Source organism: Salvelinus namaycush, chromosome 3 (genome assembly GCF_016432855.1).
Source record: "Salvelinus namaycush isolate Seneca chromosome 3, SaNama_1.0, whole genome shotgun sequence".
Lineage (NCBI taxonomy): Eukaryota > Metazoa > Chordata > Actinopteri > Salmoniformes > Salmonidae > Salvelinus > Salvelinus namaycush.
This window is the reverse complement of record NC_052309.1, coordinates 28,647,006-28,669,409: the sequence shown is the minus strand read 5'-3', so window position 1 is coordinate 28,669,409 and position 22,404 is coordinate 28,647,006. Positions and strand designations below refer to the sequence as shown.

At 42.0% G+C, this 22,404-nt stretch overlaps 1 protein-coding gene across 1 annotated transcript in view; it reads right to left on the bottom strand.

Annotated features, from left to right (window-relative positions):
- LOC120045179 (nuclear receptor-interacting protein 1-like) overlaps positions 1-21,741 on the bottom strand; it is a 56,556-nt gene extending 34,815 nt beyond the window's left edge. The window contains exon 1 of the mRNA XM_038990135.1: positions 21,522-21,741. The gene's annotated coding sequence lies outside the window, so the exon portion shown is untranslated. The remainder of the gene's footprint in view (positions 1-21,521) is intronic.
- Positions 21,742-22,404: the final 663 nt, after the last annotated feature.

The window sequence follows — 22,404 nt, the reverse complement described above, 5'->3', positions numbered from 1 at the left end:
GAGCAGCTCACAGATCACTCTACCTGTACGTAGCCCATCCAACTACCTCATCCCCATACTGTTATTTATTTGATTTATTTTGCTCCTTTGCACCCCAGTTTCTCTACTTGCACACTTATCTTCTGCATATCTATCACTCCAGTGTTTAATTGCTATATTGTAATTATTTTGCCACTATGGCCTATTTATTGCCTTACCTCCCTTATCCTACCTCATTTGCACACACTGTATATAGACTTTTTCTATTGTATTATTGACTGTATGTTTGTTTATTCCATGTGTAACTGTGTTGTTGTCACGTGCTGGCCTTAGTTCCTTTTTTATGTCTCTATTTTGGTTTGGTCAGGGCGTGAGTTGGGGTGGGCATTCTATGTTTTGTTCTATGTTTTGTATTTCTGTGTTTGGCCTGGTATGGTTCCCAATCAGAGGCAGCTGTCAATCGTTGTCTCTGATTGAGAACCATACTTAGGTAGCCTTTTCCCACCTGTGTTTGTGGGTAGTTGTTTCCTGTTTTGTGTTGTGTCACCTGATAGGACTGTTTCGTTTTTTCGTTGTTTCACCTTTGTTATTTTGTATTCAGTGTTCAGTTTAATAAATTTAACATGGACACGTACCAGGCTGCATTTTGGTCTGATCCTTCCTATTCCTCATCAGACGAGGACGACGATCGTTACAGTTGTTGTATGTGTCGCACTGTTTTGCTTTATCTTTGCCAGGTCGCAGTTGTAAATGAGAACTTATTCTCAACTAGCCTACCTGGTTAAATTAAGGTGAAAAAAAAAAAAAAAAAAAGTGGTACTGATGCAACATATCTGGAACCAACAGGACCCTGAGCAACTTCTACCCCCAAGCCATAAGACTGCTAAATAGTTAGCCAGGGTAGCTATTGGTTAACTATTTAAAGTGGAACTGACAGCGTTTTAGCCACATGAAATCTTATTAAAATATGTTCATATACACCCCCAGAAAGAATAGGACACCTTATTTTACATTTTCTGAAGGAAGGCCCTTAGATATGGTAATTTTTCATGAATTCATAGAATGTTTGGGAATGACGTATAGTCAGACATTTGTGACAATTATATATCAATATAGAGTGGGAAATCGGCCGTGCGTTTGGACAATTAATAGACACTGCAGTAAATAAAACCGAATAAAAATATCTGTCTCATCCAGGACCGGAGTCTACACAGAACGCTGCACCATAGCAACTCAGAGCAATTTGCCTTTATGCAAATAAGCCATTTGCCACACGGGACTGCCATCATTCACTTTGGAGTGTGTTTACAGAAAGTAGCAACAGCGTGAATTTAGATCATTCGCCAAAAGCCACAAAATACATCTGAATGCATCCCGAATGGGTGGAGGCAGCAAACAATGTTCCAGGCCAGCTGTGATTTACAACCTGATGGCAATATTTTTGGGACTATTGGTGATTTAATATTAATCATGGATTGAACTGCATCCATCTATTCTGCCAACAAGGCTTTGTTGTACGTCATTACATTATGAGTCAAATAGAACTTATTTTTAAAACCTCTTATGAAGTTGGGTTTGTAGAATAAAATGGGAATTTGATATTATGATTGTCTGTTTGTTTCATATATTACAAAGTAATTAAACCGCTGTCAGTTCCACTTTAACTATTTACGTTTTTTGCACTAACTATTTTGACGCATCACATACGCTGCTGTTAATGTTTATTATCTATCTTGTTGCCTAGTCACTTTATCCCTACCTATATGTACATACCTACCTCAATTACATCGTACCCCTGCACATCGACTCAGTGCTGGTACCCCGTTTCTATAGCAAAGTTATCATTAACCATTGTGTATTTATTCCTTGTGTTATTATTTTTCTATCATTTATCTTTTTTCCTGCATTGTTGGGAAGTAAGCAATTCACTGTTAGTCTACACCTGTTGTTTACGTAGCATGTGACATATTCATTTAATTTGATTTGATTTGATATTCCAACAACACCTCACTAAACATACACAGAACATGGTTGCCATGTTCTCAGAATATAAGATATTAATGCTCTTGACACGTTTCATGGGAACTTTGCAAGAACATTTCTGTGTATCAGTTGTCAGGGGGTCGCTTGATGGTGCCAAGGAAACGTTTCCCCCCAAAAATGTGTTACATTACACATCATGCCCTGTTACTGTTGCCAAGCCCATCAACGCCCTGATTGGTGAACCACTGATCCACTGATTCCCAGCTCTTTTTGTCTGTTGCCAAAGTTAGGGATACTCACACACACACACACACACACACACACACACACACACACACACACACACACACACACACACACACACACACACAGTGCTTTTAACATACAGGCTTTTCAACTTATTTGACACCCTTAGACATACTGTACACTGAGTGTACAAAACATTAGGAACACTAGGAATTTTTCCGGAGATTTTCAATGGGAAGTTAGGCCCAGGAATTTGGGGAATTTAGCTTAAATTCATCAAAAAAGTTAGCTTATAACAGTGAAACTTTTTTGTGGGATACACATAAGGCAATTCTAGGTCTTGTGGCATATTTTGGTTAAACTATCCCCAATTCAATGGAATTGCAACCCTCTGCATGCACAGTGCACTCTTCCATCACATGTACAGCTGATTCTCAAGATCTTGTACACTAATGAGATGCTATTGAGCCCACACTACTATATGTGTCTGAACCAAGGACTACATGCTTTCTGGTAAGTTTGTATTACAATACTGGGTGGGGTGAATATATTTTATATGACATACATGTTTTTTTGTTAACTAGTAAATAGTAGCCTACAGCAAAGTGTGTTTAAATCATTTCTAACTTGTTAACAATTTCTGCTAGTTAGTTTTTGCTACCATGTGGGTTTTTAGCTTACTTGAGCCTACTAACTGAGGAGTGTTAATTCATCTCTTTCCATACATGTTTCATTTTAAAACATTTATTACAAAGGAGTTGTTTAATCTAACTGCTTAACTATTTATTTGTACATGGAATTGTATTTGTTTTACCGATTTTTTTCTTCTAATCTTTACAGGAAAATGCCACAGGCACGTAGAAGGAAAAGCTGTGTACATTTGCAAATACTGTGCCAAATCATATGTGAAGAATGTAACAAAGATGCAGAATCATCTGGCCAAGTGCTTAAAGTTCCCTCAGGGCTCACAACAAGAAACCTCTGACAAAAGTCCCTCTACTTCTATTTGAGGTGAAAATGATGAATCAGACACCTTATCGATAGCAACAGCTCATGGTCCTCCTGGAATCAGAAGTTTTTTTGACTCAATGGAGGAACGTAGTCAGAGAAATGCAGATGAATGTCTTGATCGAGCTGTGTATGCAACTGGTTCACCTCTGATGCTCACAGGCAATGTGTATCGGAAGAGATTTCTGAATGTTCTTCGCCCAGCATACACCCCTCCAACCAGACATGCTTTATCTACTCATTTGCTGGATGCAGAGTTCAACAGAGTTCAAGTGAAGGTCAAGCAAATCATAGAGAAAGCAGACTGTATTGTAATCATCTCTGATGGGTGGTTGAATGTTCGTGGGCAAGGAATAATTAACTACATCATATCCACCCCTCAACCAGTATTCTACAAGAGCACAGACACAAGGGACAACAGACACACCGGTCTCTACATTGCAGATGTGTAACGTCCTGACCAGAGTTCTTATGTGTTTTGCTTGTTTAGTGTTGGTCAGGACGTGAGCTGGGTGGGAATTCTATGTTGTGTGTCTAGTTCGTCTGTTTCTTTGTTCAGCCTAATATGGTTCTCAATCAGAGACAGCTGTCAATCGTTGTCCCTGATTGAGAGTCATATATAGGTGGCTTGTTTTGTGTTGGGGATTGTGGGTGGTTGTTTCCTGTCTTTGTGTTTTGTCTGCACCAGCTAGGACTGTGACGGTTAGTTTGTTTTGTCATTTTGTATAGTGTCTTGTTTTGTGTTAATTAAATCATGGAAAATTACCACGCTGCACATTGGTCCTCAGATCCTTCTCGCCTCTCCTCGTCTGAGGAGGAGGACGACTTAGACTGCCGTTACAAGATGAGCTGAAGGCTCATTCAATATTCTCTTTTGTTGTTCAGTGAAATCATCCCATGTGAAGAGTCAACTCATTTAATTAAAGTTAAATTCTGAACATTTTATTATTTTTTTCTATTGGAAGGATTAAATCATTTGCAATTATGTCTACTTATGATAAAGTAAAAGGGTTTATGTTTCTGTCTCCATATGATATGGTAAATATATCCAATGCAAAAAACATCTACATTTAAATATTATTAATATTAGTTTGCTTATATTTCCGTTAATTCCCATATATTCCCTTTACTTCCCACGGAAAGTTTCCACCTCTGAATATTCCCCAAAATGTGCAACTCTATCCCTTATTGATGTCACTTGTGTGTATGTATTGAATTTTTCAATGCATGCACGCACTCCTATTAAATAATATTCATTCACCTGTATAATAGGTGCAATAGAGATTTATCATTCAAATAAATTATTACCATTATATTGTTCTGTAGTTAGATTGGTAAAAACAAAGTCATGGACTTAAAGTGGATTTAACAAGTGACATCAATAAGGGATTATACCTTTCACCTGCATTCACCTGGTCAGTCTATGTCATGGAAAGAGGAGGTGTTCCTAATATTTTGTACACTCAATGTACAGTATATCTAAGGGTGTCAAATAAGTAAGTTGATAAACACTGTATGTTAAGCTTGTTTTAGCTGATTTCATGGGGCTACAAATGACAAACAATTCCTTCCATTTAGGACTTATTTTATTGTACAACAACATTTACATAGAAGCAAGCTCTTCTTTTATAAAAGTGTGCGCTCTCTCTTTTATAAAATAACAGATAACAGATTTTTACCTTGTCAGCTCAGGGATTTGATCTTGCAACCGAAAGGTTGCAAGATCCAACGCTCTAACCACTAGGCTACCTGCTGCCCCCACATGAATGAATATCTTATGATCCGAGAACATGGCAACCAGGTTCTGAATAAGTTCTATTTTACATTAAGGGAATAGTCTCTTGGAAACATTACTTGCACATCACAGGAACATTCCTATGAAAACCTTGACCTAATGACACTCTTAAGGGAATGTTCTCTAAAGTTGTGGGAACATTTGTTGTTAGCTGGGTACCAACCAGGAAATCCCAGACTGTTTTCCCCCCTTCACTTCCGGACTGTTGGCACAAGGACTCTGTATTGGTTCTCCCAACAAACATCCCATTGCTCTCTCTTTTAGATATCTGACAGCTTTGTGTTGAATCATCAGCTGAAGAGGTTGCCTCTCTAACTAACTTAGAAAGGGGAGAAGCCTCTAAACAGTTGGCAGTCGATATGAACAGGCTAACCATGGTGACTGGCAGGTCATGGTGAAGAAATGTGACATTTACATGGGTAAACAACACCATGGTAGGGATGGGGATTTTAAATAATTTCACTATTAGAATAGTATCATACATTTTTGGCGGGTATCCGGATATTGAGCACTGCTGTGCGAGGGTGAGGCTGAGGCTTGCGCTCTATTAGTGCAGCTGGGGAGGTGCCAGTGAGATGGGAGCGAGCAGAGGGAGGCAGACAGCCAAGACTACCTAACTTGTAACAGCCACTATGTTATTTATCATACCATATAACAGTGCCTATCTTGACTGGAGTAGCCAAGAGAAGCTTGCTAGCTAGGCTAATTGAGGCCATATTTTGTTCTGTAATGTTATTCCATCTGGCATTGCGTTAGTGAACTCTCACTACACTTGCTACAAATTGAGCCGCTTTGATTGGCCAACATAAACAACAAGCTTCACACATGAAGACTACCAGACAGCTACCAGTCTTTTTTATGGGGGGCACAAGTGATAAAAACTACATTGGAAAGTTTTATTTATTAAATTGATCATGGTATATCCTTGTATGTAATTACGTCACATGAATATTTTATTTTAATTTACAAAAAGTATTTTCAGTGTTAAAATAAGCCTATACATTTTTTTGGCCGCAAATTAATACTCACACTAGTATTGGGGCGGCAGGTGGCCTAGTGGTTAGAGCGTTGGGCCAGTAACCGAAAGGTTGCTAGATTGAATCCCCGAGCTGACAAGGTAAAAATCTGTCGTTCTGCCCCTGAACAAGGCAGTTAACCCACTGTTCCCCAGTAGGCTGTCATTGTAAATAAGAATTTGTTCTTAACCGACTTGCCTAGTTAAATAAAGGTTAAATCAAATTTTAAAAGTATTTGAATACTAACGTCCGTTCGGATATTCAAACAACCGTACACATCCCTACACCAAGGTTCACTGAACAAAGTCCTCCTCTCATTCTGTACTGTCATACTAGCCAGTCATTACTGCTACTTTCACCTGGGCTGGAAACTCAACCTAAGCCACTGTAAAGCACACAGAGGCAGAGCACTGCTCCCTTTCAACATGATGCACAGTGCAGGTCAGCCAGCTTCATGGAATAGAGCTAATATTTACACTGCACCAAGAGATGCTGTTTCAATATGTGAACTAGAAGGAAATGCAGGGTGGACTTTTCGCCTTTAAGGCTAATACAACTTCCAGGAATCTCAGTGATGTGTGTGTGCGTGTATCAGTGTGTGTGTGTGCCAGGTCTGTGTTGAGGGGTGTACTAGGGGGAGCAGCAGAGAGAGACAGGCCTAGCCCCCCTCCGCACCACCGGCCCAGCCCTCTCCCCTGCAGCTCCCTTCATGCCTGACCTTTCATGACTGTAATGTTATCACATGTCATACGCAGGCAGGCCTGCTGGAAACCATTTGCTAGAGGCACCATGGCGGCTGTAGCCCCCTCACTAAACACTGCTCTGGTACTGGCTGAAGAGACCAGGCCAGGCCCAGCTCTGGATCTAACTGGTTTACTGCTCAGTATGTTTCACCTTCACACAAATATAGAAAAACACACAAATGCCACGCACATGACACACACACACACACAACACATGTAGACAGACACACAGTGACATATGAGTGTCCTCAGGGACTCTTGTTTGGTGACATGAGCAACAAACAGACTCCTCAATTAGTGGAAGGTGCTCTCTTACCGAGATAAGTTCAGAGGCTAGGAATAACAAGCAAAGGGAGGCTAGACTACTTCACAGAGCAGTGTGTGTGTGTGTGTGCATGTGAGAGAGAGAGAGAGAGAGAGAGTTAGAAGATAATCCTACACTACACACTCCATGTATAGCTCCCCACCTCAGGACATGACTCTATGTTGTGTTGTTAGTGCCACTGCTTAATGAGGTTGCTGTTAGTGAAACATCTAATTACCACTAGCTATCCTAGGACGGTTATCAACAGTTACAAACAGTGGAGAAATTAGCTCTACTGTGTTTATTAATAATCACAAATTTCAATATGACAAAAGTATTCTCAAACTGTGGAGGACGAGAAGCCTAAAATCAGACTGGGGTGTGGAACCTCTCTTCTATAATGCCTAGGAGATCCATCACAAGCAGTTCTGTTCCACATAGTGAAATATGAATGAGAGCTACCGGACTGTCTGAACATTGAATTGGTCCATAAACAAACCCAATCCAAGGATAAGCCCTGATTTCAATTCCAAGGTCCCAGCTCAGCAAAGTCAGGCAATTCTTTTCTAAGAAAATATTTTGTCAAGTCAACCCCTGCTTATCCTGCTTTGTCTTTTTGGAGACATAAACAATGCCAAGTAAATTAATACATTTGTGTTGAAGTCAATACCAATAACTTATAGTGACTGTGGTGTATTTCACAGGGTTTAAATGGGTATTAGGTTTGGGCGATGTCAACCTTTGTACTATCATGATTATGTACTTATAAAACATTGTGATATTGATGGTATCGCCCCCTATTCGCCAACCTTTTTTCCCCCTGTGAAATCTTTAAAATAAAACTCAGCTAAAAATCACTGTTGGGCTATAGCTCAAAATCGCATGATTCAACTGGACGAATCATGACGAAAGATTGTTGAAAGCCTGGACAGAGGCTAAGTGCAGGCAAATACAGTATTTTCTAATATTCCTTTCTGGTGGAGCTTTAGCATGAAACAGGTTTGAGTGTGTCTGTCTGTGTCTGTTTGGCGAGCACATCACCAAGCAAAGTGACAGTCAACTAATGAGGAACAGGCTGTCTTGCCGAGTTAGGTTATAAAGCATGGGCTGGATAGAAGCAAAATCTACCGTCTTCTGAACTGGATAATAATAGTTTATTTGCCTAATCCTCCGCTCTTGTTATTGTTTGTTCAATGTCTCATAAAGCTGTAATTGAGTATAGACTCTGACTTTCCTTCTTGAAAGTGGCAACTTTAGGACGGACATTCTTAGGCTATTCGAATATTTGGGAAATAGGCTACTGTTCATAACTTTTACTTGTCTTAAAGCTTTTATGATTGGATGGGCCATTTGGTTTTCAACCTCGCATGGAGAGATTTCTCTGCCCCACACAGATCATTTCGTTCTTAATAAGCTATAATCCCTTTAAACTTGTCATTCGATGTTTCTATTGGCTATTGATATTGTATGTCCTCTCTCATTAATAGTCCTCTGGCTACCTTACATTTTTAGGCTATTCAAATAACTTTTTGAGATGGAACTCCGTTGGATTCATTCATTGTTTGATCGGGAGAAAGCCATACATGCATGAAATGATGAAAGCGTAGCCTAGCTCAAAGTACTATTCATTGCCTATCGAATGGAGATAGAAGGGAATATACGTTTTTTTTAACTGCTAGACACACGATAGTTAAGGAGTGTCCGTTATATAGCCTATATAAAAAAATGAATAGGTTTAGGGTATAAGGCCTATGCATCCGACATTGTGCTGCTTTGGTGGAATTCTCTCTCTGGCCTACATTCCCCTCTTGCATTCTGTATTTAACATATTTATTAAAATAGGCTATAGCAAATAGGAATAGGCAAATTACTCGGAATGTCACTTGTATCCGACTACGGCGCCAGTCAAGTTCAAATAGGCTAAACCATCATCTGTCACATCACGACCTCGTCACAATCGACAATGGCTCTCAATCATTGTCGATGGCTGGCAATCATTGCCGATACACGATACTATCGTAATATCTTCCAAAACTAATGAGGATGTGAGAGGAATCAGCATGGGCTGGTGTTGCTCAGTAGTCAATCTCCCATAACATCAATGGCTTTCATAATTTAGCCCCTCGATGTAGAATGGAGATTGCCTTGGATGTAAGATGATGACATCAGACAAAGGCTTAGCTTACACACTGACTGACTGTATACATACATACACATGCTACGCTCTTAGAAAAAAGGGTTCCAAAAGGGTTCTTTGGCTGTCCCCATAGGATAACCCTTTTTGGTTCAAGGTAGAACCTTTTTGGTTCCAGGGAGAACTCTTTTGGGTTCCATGTAGAACCCTCTGTGGAATGGGTTCTACACGGAACACAAAGGGGTTCTACCTGGAACCAAAAAGGGTTCTTCAAAGGGTTCTCCTAACGGGGCAGCCGAATAACCCATCTATTTAGCACCTTATTAGTGTAGTGCTTGACTTATCAGGAACACACATATTACATAACAGGGGATGTAATCACCCATCCACCAGGAGCTAGCTAGGCCTACCACTGAACATGGACAACTGCACTGTAAATACCCTTACCTGAATGTGATGAGGGAGGGAAGAGATCTGGGAGAAATCTGGGTTATTTTTAGACAAATAACAAGCTGAGGTCAAAAGAAGAGAATGCAAAGAGCTTCATTTCTTCTGAGTGTGTGTGGCTTGACTGGCTTGGCTTTGAGCTTGTCAGTTTTGACTGCAGTAATCAAACGCTATTACTAGAGACGAAGGGGGGAACAGAGGAGCTTATAGGAGGTGGCAGTACTTCACAGACTCATACACTACTGTAGGCCCTCCGTGTGTGTGTGTTTCTCTGTAGGGTGTGTAGTGTATGTGTGTGTGTGGTGTGTGTCTCTGTGTGATGTAGGGCTGAGGAATGGTGAGGAGAGACCTCAGCGCTCAGCTTGGGGCGTATAATCTATGGTTCATTTGCAGCTTTTCTACCCTGTATGACAAGCCGTTTACAAGACATAGCCTCTGCTGCTGACCCAGTTCTGAGTGGCTGCCTCTGCCTGTGTCTCGTGACAGCCAGGGCCCTACCTCCCTATCAGGCTCTGCTCGGCTCTCCTCCCTCCTCTACAGTCTAACTGATGATAACTCTGCCACTCTCTGCCTCCGTGAACTGTGGGAAAAAATAGGTCGCCCTGACCCACTTTTCTTTCTTTCTTTTTCTCCCTGAGACCGTGCTAGGAGTTCTGCGGAGTATGATCAAGGGAGACAGAGAGAGAGAGCGCAAAGGGGTGGGGGAGGGAGACAAGGAGAGAGGGGGTAGAGAGAGAGACAAAGAAAGAAAGAGACAAGAGACTACCCTCATGAGCGCTAGTGTTTGTAAGACCTCGCTCCTGTGGCCTTTGAAGCAGAGTTGACCCTTATCAGCTTGGCCTGGCCTGTATGTACAGTAGGAAGAGCAATCCTCCCACGCCTTCATTAAACAAAAACCTACTGCTGCCAGGGCACAAACACCAGCCAGTCTACTGCATTCACATGCATGCATTAACGTATGCATGCACACACACACACCCATCCCACCCCACCCCTACTCAGATCGGAGGTGAACATTTGCTCATCTGTCACTCAGAATGTTAAATGGGATCCTTTGCCTTATTTAAAACAGTGCTTTTTTACTAATTTATTAACACCCGTACAGGTAGCTATGACATGCCATCGGACAAGAATAATTAGTAGCATTTCTAGCCCCTCAATGTAATACCATTGGTATTGCCTGACACTGTAGCTCATGGTATCACCACCCATACACAATTCTTCATTAACCAGCATTCAGTCATGCATGAGTTCTCCCCTGCATTAGCCATGGTTTTCAGTTAGCTGTAGTGACAACAGCAGCAGATAACATGACAACAACTCCTCTTGTCTCTGAGGATGATCTACATTTGACATTTTTTGTCATACATATTTTTGGTACCAGACCCCGTGGGAATCAAACCCACAACCCTGGCAATGCATGCACCCTGCTCTACCAACTGAGCCACATGGCTTAAAAAAAAAAAGCAGTGCACTAAATATGGAATAGGGTACCAATTGGGACACTGCCCAACAGGCACTAGTGCATGAGGGATTGCATGTTATTTAACGTCTGTAACGCAATAAAACATATTTAAAAACAAGAACAAAGTTCAAGGCACGTCAACGGTCTAAAATACAAAACTGACACTGTTTGAATTGATAATGGTTAGGATAATCCAGGACCGGTATAATGTGAGGCAGGACGAATGCCAGCCAGAGACACATGCATGTTGCTCTAAAGGCAATCAGAGTACCAAGCAACAAGCTTTGTTTTCACAAAGCACTCAGCGATAACTCGTCAAACCTATTGATTTTACCCAGAGCTATATGTTAGAATCCCTCAGCTAGTTCAGCCCATGTCTCATCCCAGTGTGGACAAGCACCCGAGTAACACCGGTGGAAGCAACAGCGCATTTGCTATGTGGTTGCATGTGAACTGAATAGCATTAGCCGTTGCCTGACATTATACTTTAAAAGCAAAGAGAGCAGGTTGACCCAGCGCTAAACTTTCAGCGGCAGAGTGCTAAGCCTCTGCGTGTTAATGGTGACCTACTGTGCTGCTGCTGCTACTACACAGACCTGATGTAGCCTCAGAGACACAGTCATCATCATGAACCCTGCTACTGCTTCACTTTCCCCTACGCTTGGCCTATCCTGGCTCAAAACACTGGACAAAAACACAAGACACCCACAACTGATGTGAATGAGCAACATTAGCAGGTGAGAACAGAGGAACATGGCCTTATTCTCTTGTGGGTGAATGTGTGTCAGATAGGTTGATGTGGCCTCTGATGGTTGACATTCCCTAAGAAAGGTTAGTAAGTGGAACAGTCTAAACCTGTTTTTGGGGTGTAGGTCAGGCCTGATCTCATAATCACCAAGGTCAACGCTGCTGAATGGAACGGCAGGAGGCTTACACAGAGAGAGAGAGAGAGAGAGAGAGAGAGAGAGAGAGAGAGAGAGAGAGAGAGAGAGAGAGAGAGAGAGAGAGAGAGAGAGAGAGAGAGAGAGAGAGAGAGAGAGAGAGAGAGAGAGAGAGAGAGAGAGAGAGAGAGAGAGAGAGAGAGAGAGAGAGAGAGAGAGAGAGAGAGAGAGAGAGAGAGAGAGAGAGAGAGAGAGAGAGAGAGAGAGAGAGAGAGAGAGAGAGAGAGAGAGAGAGAGAGAGAGAGAGAGGGGCCTGGCTTTGCTAAACCACATAAAGACACAAGCGTGTGTGTGCGTGTGTGTGTGTGTGTAGACCAGGACTGTTCAATGTCGGTCCAGGAGAGCCAAAACACTTCTGTTTTTCGTCCTCTCCTTCTAATAAGGGACTAATTCAGACCTGCGACACCAGGTGATTGCAATTAACTACCAGGCAGAAACAAAAACCAGGACCGACATAGAACAACTCTGGTATAGACGAACCATGTTACACAAGCTGTACATTAGCATCAGTAACGGATCAAATGAAATTACATTTTTTTTATCACATGCTTCATTAAACTACAGGTGTATACTAACTTACTTACGGGCCATTCACAACAATGCAGAGAGAGACAAAACAGAATTAATAGAAGAAAAAATGATAACACAAGGAATAAAAACACAATGAGTAACACTAACTTGGCTACGTACACACTGTACCAGTACCGAGACGATGAGCAGGCGTACCAGGTAATTGAGGTAGATATGGACATATAGGTAGGGATAAAGAGACTAGGCAACCGGATAGATAATAAACAGTAAGAGCAGCATATGTGACGAGTCAAAAGAAATAGTGCAAAAAGGGTCAATGCAGATAGCACAGGTAGCTATTGGTTAAGCTATTGGTTAACTATTTAATTCATTAAAGTCTAAGCCGATTTATTTGGCACTTGACGAATCTTTTCGCCTGAGCACGTCCCTGATTTAAACATACTTGAGATGTGCGTTAGCTACTCAAATGCTAGCCCCATTCCCTGACATGTAAATACAGTTGCACAAGCTGCTGTGTGTTTGTGCAGCGCTAATGCTATATCTTGACATGCTAACAAGGTATACAAGCTGAGGGTTACTCATGGGCTACTAACCCTACATGTTAACCCTTCTATTAAAATGTCTGTCTGTCTGTCTGAAAAACACCTAGGTTCCTACTGAAAATACCCCCTTTATGTTACCCAATTCTGTTATCACTCAAGTATTACCTTAGAAAATACAGATTTTCCGTCCACTCTGTATATGCGTTGAGCTCATAAAGCATACTTTATTCCATAAAAAGAACTTAACATCTAATTAACCCTTGATCCAAAGTCCTATAACCTCAAACTAACTACATTTGTGGAGATAGAAAAAAGGGTAGAGGGGAAAGAGAGGGAGGCGGAGAGAGAGAGAATGAAAGAGAGGAGAAATACTGAGTGAGTGAGAGATTGCTGCCTAATGTATCATTACACACTTCATGGAAATCGTAGAGTTTCATTGGGACGTGTTAATGTGGTGTTAACACAGAGATCAGGTTGCTCCATTCACTAGGCAGCACATATGGCAAATACATCAGAAGGGCAAAAATACTATAATGACTGAGTAAAAATACTCTGAAAAGCAGTCAGCATCTAAGAAAGCGGAAGTATGGCAGGAGCAGGTACAGTTTAAAGAGTGGGACAGCTGCTGTAGCCGAGAGGACTGACTCAAGACAACTGCAATAACATGAATCCTGCAAGGACATGAATCACTTTAGTCACAGACTGACCTTCAAACTGACATACCCTGGGATCAGTGATCGAGATGTTGACTAAACCTGCCTGACCTGCCATTGGCTGCCATTACAATAAAGCATGCAGGGCCCAGGGCTCAGGCGGGACTAGTGGGGCTTCATTTCGTTTGCTCCAGCTCAGATCATGACAGGAGTCATCCGAGGGGTAGAGACTAGGGGAAGCCTGGCTCTAACAAGTTGACCTCCACCATGTTCAACCTTTGACTGGTTTGATTGGCCAACAGGAGGACAACCCCCACAGCTGCATGCTCTGCTTGCATGCTACAGTCAGTCAGTCACCCCCCGCCCCCTCTTAGTCATGTTAAAGTTGGGTGAAGTGTGTCACATGATTACATCTCCTTCTTCTGAAAATTTTTACTTTTCAGAAGAAGGGGGGGGGGGGGGGGGGGGCTGCTGCTAGATATTTACTGGCCAAATCCAGGTTAATTGCCTTTGCTCAGGGGCAAAGGAGAACAGCAGAGTATGAGCCAGCAATCTTCTGGTCACCAGTCCATTCTCACTAAGTAATAGGTCATAGCGCTTGCCTGCAGACACCTTCCCTCCTCTCTCTCTCACGCTACACAGGGCAGGCAGAAAAGCAGTCCTTGATTGGGATGCACACAACGGCTGCATTAGTATCACTACTCTACTAATGAATGTACCGACCAGGTGAATCCAGGTCAAAGTTATGATCCCTTATTGATGTCACTTATTAAATCCACTTCAATCAGTGTAGATGAAGGGGAGGAGACAACTTAAAGCCTTGAGACAATTGGGACATGGATTATGTAAGTGTGCCATTCAGAGAGTGAATGGACAAGAGAAAATATATAAGTGCCTTTGAACGGGGTATGGTAGTAGGCAGTGGTGGAAAAAGTACATAATTGTCATACTTGAGTAAAAGTAAAGATATCTTAATGGAAAATGGCTCAAGTAAAAGTGAAAGTCATCCAGTAAAATACTACTTGAGAAAGTCTAAAAGTATTTGGTTTTAAATATACTTAAGTATCAATAGTAAATGGAATTTCTCAAATGTACTTAAATATCAAAATCAAAAGGAAAAGTATAAACCATTTCAAATATCTTATATTAAGCAAATCAGACGGCACCATTTTCTTTTTTATTGATGGATAGCCAGGGGCACACTCCAACACTCAGACATCATTTACAAACAAAGCATTTGTGTTTAGTGAGTCCGCCAGATCAGAGGCAGTAGGGATGACCAGGGATGTTCTCTTGATAAGTGTGTGAATTGGACCATTTTCCTATCAAAATGTAACGGAGTACTTTTGGGTATCAGGGAAAATGTATGGAGTAAAAAGTACATTATTTTCTTTAGGAATATAGAGAAGCAAAAGTAAAGGTTGGCAAAAATATAAATAGTAAAGTAAAGTACAGATACCCCCCCCCCAAAATACTTAAGTAGTACTTTAAAGTATTTTTTACTTAAGTACTCTACACCACTGGTAGTAGGTGCCAGGCGCACCGGTTTGTGTGAAGAACTGCAACGCTGCTGGGATTTTCATGTTCAACAGTATCCCATGTGTATCAAGAATGGTCCACAGCCAAAGGACATCCAGCCAACTTGACACAACTGCGGGAAGCATTGGAGTCAACATGGGCCAGCATCCCTGTGGAATGCTTTCGACACCTTGTAGAGTCCATGCCCTGACGAATTGAGGCTGTTCTGAGGGCAAAAGGGGATGCAACTCAATATTAGGAAGGTGTTCCTAATGTTTGGTATACTCAGTGTATGCGTATGCGACCAATAACATTTTATTTGACTTGAAAAATACTATTCATCAATGCATGTTCAGGCAAGATATTGTAACGTCATATGAACTCTTGTCTGAAAAGCAAGGGGCAACATGTTACATTTGTCATGTATAAAGTATCACTCCAAAATGTAATAACGCATTTACTGGTATGTAGTCAGTAGGTGAATAAACCATTTAGGATTAATTTTTTTACCTAGAAGCTGAAATTCTCGCTGGTTTTATGTCATAGTCCATTTATCTCTCAGTAGCATGTCTATGTAGTAGGCTATACTGTAGATCTCCTCAAACTCCCCACGGCACAGCCACCTGCACAAGGTCCCCTGTTGCCCAGCAACAGCTCGCCTCATCACTAAAAGCCTAAAAGAGCTCACAAAAGTTATACAATTACAGTTGGTGGTGTGGAGGTGTTGGGGAGTACAGTACACAAAAGGGATCAGGTTGTTTCCACAGCACTAAAACGATAAAGGATGTGTGTCTGAAAGAAGCACCGACTGACTGACTGGGGAAATCCCAGCTAGCAGCTCTTACTACCACAAACAGACACACAGTCACTGTGATGTCATCATTATCCTACTCCCTTTGAACTTGACCCTAGCTCTGTTCTTTCATCTCACTTGCAAAGTCTTATGACTCAGATTTCAGTCTGCCTATAGTGTCAGACAACAAGGTGTGCGTGTCTGTGTATGTGTGAGCGTGGGTTGACATATATTGACCGCCACACTGTGCACTATGAACTCTCTGGTCGGTGCTCTTTCTTGGTCTTGGAGTATTACAGCTAACTACTCAAGGGACAACGTTTTACACCATTTCAATTTTCCCGAACGCAGCCCTTCTTGAGGGAAATAAATCAGACACAATCCCACAGCACATATAGTATATGCACCCCTCCACCCCCTCCTTCCCTCTCCTGTCTTCCTGTGCAATATATCAATCATTCATTCATCAACTCTGAAAACTCCTCTTTAGTTAATTACTTGGGAAATTTAATTTCAAACGAAAGCTTTTAAAAGAGAAAGATATAAAGTTACCGGGATCTCTCTGCCCCCTCCTTATCCATGGGGCTAGGCTGGGGCCCGGGGGGACGTGTGCTGCTCTGCGCTACTTTACGTGGTGTCAGGAAGTCACATATGCCCATGTTTAAAGCAGAGGCAAGCCGGGCAGGCAGCGTTACGTAAAGCCTCCCCCTGCACAGGCTTACTGCACCAGACGCTGTGTCCTTGCCTGGGCTGCTTCAAGGTCCCAAAAGGACAGGCTGCTAAGAAGTTGGGAAGGACAGGGCCCCTGTGATAGGCTGGCTGGGAGGGAGCGCTGTGCTGAGACTGCGCCTGCCTGCCTGCGATGGCCTTGGACTTTGAATTCTTCGCCAGACAGACTCATGCATCAATCCCTCAGCTTACAAAGACAAGCCACTAACCTTCACAAGGCCAGGGACTCGTCAGCAATGAGTGGCATTTTCACTTAGCCTGGACAGCTTCTCTCTCCCCCAGCTCTGAAATCTGCTCTGCTCTCAGTCCCTGCACATAACCTGGTTAAAATAAGACAGTTGAGTAACACTCCCCTTAGGCCGCAAGAATCCTCTGGTGTTTCTGACATCCTAATCGGACTTTGTGACTTGTTGTGCTAACCTTTAACCTCCTAGCTGTGCTCTTCTGTGTTGCAGCAGGTAGCCTAGCGGTTAGAGTGCTGGACCAGTAACTGAAAGGTCTCTGGTTTGAATACCTGAACTGACAAGTTGAAAAATCTGTTGATGTGCTCTTGAGCAAAGCACTTAACCCTAATTTGCCCCAGAACAACTACAGTTACAACTAGTATATTCTATTGTATTCATGAGTGTCTGTTCCTGTTTAATTTGCAGTGCACCCACACTCTACCTGGCCAGTAAAATTGGCCTGTTTGTGATGAAGTAAGGAGTGAAGAGACCTTCTCCCTGCCCTATGGGCAGTGCTGCAGCAGCCACACACATAGGATAAGCTTTCTGTTGTACCTCCACAGCCTGAGGCCACCATCTCTACTTCAGGAGCAGGGAGAGAAAGTCAACTCTGCCCTACTCCTCTGTTGTGACCACACTAACCAACCCAAGGAGACAGTTAGGTCTACTCACATCACCCTGTAGGTTTGGGCTTTATATCCACATTTCAGCAGTAGTAAGGCAAAATACAGAACAATGGCAACACACATTATGTTTGGCATATGTGTTTAATAGTACAACGTAGCACTGTTCTGCTCTCTCGTTGTCCCTGCTTTATTGATCGGCACAGTTAGGTTCCACAGCTGTTGTTTCTGAAATGGGGTGCAACGTTTTCGTGTGGGTGACATGCTTCATTTATCTGACCTGCATCTCTCCCTCTCTCTGTGGATCACTTTGGGAGTGATTTCAGCAAAGTATAAATAATGTACTGCAATCGCAATCAGTAACAATCAATGTGTGTGGATAATTGAGAGGCCCTGTCAGTGCTCCAAGGCCAGGGTGCGGGGGTGCGGGGGGGAGGGAGTGAGGTAGGGGGAGGGGGACTGCCTCCTGCCTGCTCTAGCCTCCTTCCATCTTTCATCCCTCCATTTCATCATTCCACCCCGCCTGCCTGCCTTCAGGAGCCACAGCAATAAAGACGCATTTAGCTGCTCCTGCCGTGTCATCAAAATGAGTCCCATTGACTTTGGTTCTCTTCCTCCCTACCGCCCTCTCCCAGATTGGAGAAGACAGCCTAGGAGAGTTGGAGTGATGGTGTGAAAGCATGATCGACATGACAATGTAATTCAACTCCACTAATTCACCATCTAGGCCTACTGTTAGAGATCAGAGTGTATTTTACCCAAGCAACATGTCTAATGAGTAGCCACTGAATGACCATACTATGGTATTGTACAGTTAAGAGGTTAGTCATTGCAACACAATCAGCATTATGATTTCATCTACAACAACCTAAAGGCCTGATAGTAAATGCTTGACTCCGACCACACGTTCATAAGGCCTACACAGACCTATCATGGACACACTATGACACCTGTCATATCCAGTAGTTTACAGTATGCAGATAGTTGACAAATGACCTTACACTGTCCTGACACATGAGACTGAGTGTAATCCAAACACAGCTAGCTCGTTTCAGTGGCTCAGCACACAACACAAGCACACACACAGGAATGGATGTATGCACACACGCATATGCACACACTCTAACAGTATAGGCCTACAAACGCCTTCCTCTACAATTGCATATTTCTTTGACCCTTAATATACCAATTGGGGTATATTCCTTCTGTGTAATTTTAATACATAAACTATAGCAAAGACAGTGCATTAAAGAGATTCTCCAGTACTTTGCATACTTTTTAGCCAGTAGTTCTGAAAGTAGCGCTCATGAGCCAAAAGTGGTCGCCGAAAATTGCGTAGTACGTCACATCTGTCCAGATATGTGCACCACGTCATTGCTCTCTCTCTCTCACTCTGATGTGTGTGCATCTTGCTAGCTGTCACTGAAAATGGTGAGGGGCTGAAGCTCATTGGCTGAAACTCTAATTTCTAGGGGGACAGCCCATGTGGGGGGAAATGTAGGAAAAATGGCACCGCACAGTTTTCAGAAAACAGTCACTTTCAATTTTGGCAAAACAGTAATTCTGCTCATAGATTATGCATGTATGAACTACATTGCCACATCCAGCACAAAGCAGGAGGATTAAAATATACTTACTAGTAGCTAATGTTCCGGAGCCTGTCTTTAATTGTAACACTGTAACAACACTGTAACAACACTGTAACAACAATGTAACAACAATGTAACAACACTTTAGCAACCATTTGGGGGGGGGGGGGGGGCAGGTATAGATGAATGTATTGTCATGAGAAGACAGACCCTTGATCGGTCAGACCAGGGTCCAGAATCCAGTATTGTGACCGTTCAGCAGACCTAACATAATTAGCATATTTGTCATTTACATTTCTTCTGATTCTGTGTTGGGATACTGCACATCAATCATCATCAGTAGCTCCCTAGACAACCCATAGCAACAACAAAACAAGTTGTGTAAAGTACAGTATACTAGCTCAGTAAAGGAGGAAGATGGCTAACATGTGCACCACATTACTGAAGATAGATAATTCAAGAGAAAGGCAATGTTAAATGTGGAGGTTTTAGTTATCTATGGCTCCAGTACAGTACAGAGCACTATACGCAGCTACCCTTGAACATCCTGTACAAGATCAGGTCAAATAATTAAGCAGCTTAAACACTTCACAAAAGGAGGGCTAAAAGCCAGACCCCCAGACAGACAGAGTATTTAAACTTTTTAAAAGTCAGACAAGTTCACTTCAACAAAGCTCAGGCCTATATTTGACTAATCCACCCAAGTTTGCTGTAAAAGTACGTTTAGTACACATATGAATGTGCTGATGTGTTCCAAATTATGAAAAGTAAACAGCTTTGTTGTTGGAGGGAAGTTTAGCCAGGGTGGCTAAGACTAAGCACACCTGAACTAACAGTGTGTTCCTGCCCTCTCGCTCCCCTGTGACTCCCCCCGGCCAACCTTCAGCCCCTGACCCTTTGTCTCTCCACTGATCCCATGGTCAAATGAAGCAAGACGACATCTTGTGATGATTACTCCAAACCAGCCACTGTTCCAAACCCTGGAATAGTTCAAATCCAGTCTACCTGTCAATTGTCATTAGCCTACTACTTAGATTGTGAATTAAACCATAGCAAAATAAAGACGATATAATATGTAGATAACAACTCCATCAATAATAATAAAATAATTAAGCAGTAGTAATACGATGACACCAGTACATGCTGTGTAGGCTAATTTACAGTCTGGTTTATGAACTGAATATTGAATAATCCTCTAAAAAATAAAGTGAGTACATTTTGCTATTGTCCATTATTCCAGGCAGTGTACCAATGCTGAATGAACATTTGAGGCATGCAATGCCAAACATTTGTGTCACTTTCGACAAGGAATAAGGAAGCACAAAATATTCCTTGAGAATCTTCAGCAAGAATGAATCCAGATTAAATATGAATCATTATAATGCATTTAAAATGCTAAACTCCACCACACAAAACTCTGAAATGATGACTAATTTGGATACAATGGAGTACATTACGAAAGAGCCAAGCTGATGCTGACAGTCATACAGTCATAAAATCAATAGCCTACCGGGCCTATTTACTAATGTTCATAGAAATACTATTCATTATCTGTATCAGCAGGTAATGGCTATACACCTGGTTACTTAGTAGGCTACTAGTCCTATGCAGCATTTCTGATTTTAATGCAGGTTAAACTGAACAGATATCTGTGGCCTATCATTTTGTATAATTTTTATACGTAAACTAGACTACAGCGAGGACAGTGCAACAATTGTAACACCGTAACAACAAACACTGTAACAACAATTTCACACTGTAACAACACTGTAACGACAATGCAACAATGTGACAAAAATACGGAATAACAAAGTAGCCAGCACGAGCAAGCTAAATGATTCATGTTTGAGGCATTAGATTTTGGCGACAAAAACATTGGCTCTTGCTATGGTAAATATTATATATGAAATGTTTACGTGCGGTGATGCGTTTTTTTTTTGAGGGATGGGGGGGGTTGAGAAGGAAATCAACTCAAACTAGCTGTAATGTATCGTTGATGCCATTTAACAAAATGGAAACGACACTACCACCACAGCACTGGCTGATTTATTCCGATTTCTTTACGCAGCGTCCACACCGCTATAACCAGTATGCGCCCATAGACTCGGGCTCGAGAGAAAAACATAATTCAATCCATGAAAACATCGTGTAAACATGTTAAATCCATGACACACACCCCGTTTGTGCGCTTGCGGATTTTACAGACTCATAATAATTTCACAGCCTATTCTGTACATTTAGCTCGGCACGTAGCCTACCTGCTTGGGTTTGTCTACACCGCTGGCTGGCAGTGGACCCCACTCAACCGAAAAGCCGCATCATTATTCGACAGGAGGAAATCCATCCGATAGTCTCAGTAAAAAGGTCGCATTTCTCTAACGCGCATTAATGATGAAAAAATGAATACCAAATGGTAGATTTGTTTCAAAACGCTTCGGATTTGGATCGAAGTAATCAGGCTCTGCGACCTGTAGTCGAGTCTGACGAATTGTTTATTCTCGGAATCCCCTTGCTCCCGAGAACTCAGCAGAGGCGACACTCCTACTCTCTGCCGCTAACACCACCCTTAAAGGAGCAGTGGCTTTAGCAACCTATTCCTGCTCCTCTCCAAATGTACTGTATCATTAGACTTCATTATAAATTACTTATAAATACAATACAACTCAAATGTTGCATAATTATAATATTTTTTATATGAGTTCATAATTTTTTATTTAACCTTTATTTAACTAGGCTAGTCAGTTATTAACAAATGAATTACAATGACGGCCAAACCCTAACCTGGACAACGCTGGGGCAATTGTGCCCGCTCTATGGGACTCCCAATCATGGCAGATTGTGATACAGCCTGGAATTGAACCAGGGTCTGTAGTGACGCTGAGATGCTGAGCCACTCGGGAGCCCTAGTATACACATGGCTAATTTCAAATAATATCAATTAATTCACTTTCTATAAACTGGGCTTACTTACAAACCCTGAAGGACAGAAAGGATATACAGCGCATTCGGAAAGTATTCAGACACCTTGACTTTTTCCACAGTTTGTTACATTACAGCCTTAATCTAAAATGGATTAAATCGTTTTTTCCCCTCATCAATCTACACTCAATACTCCACAATGACAAAGCAAAAACAGGTTTT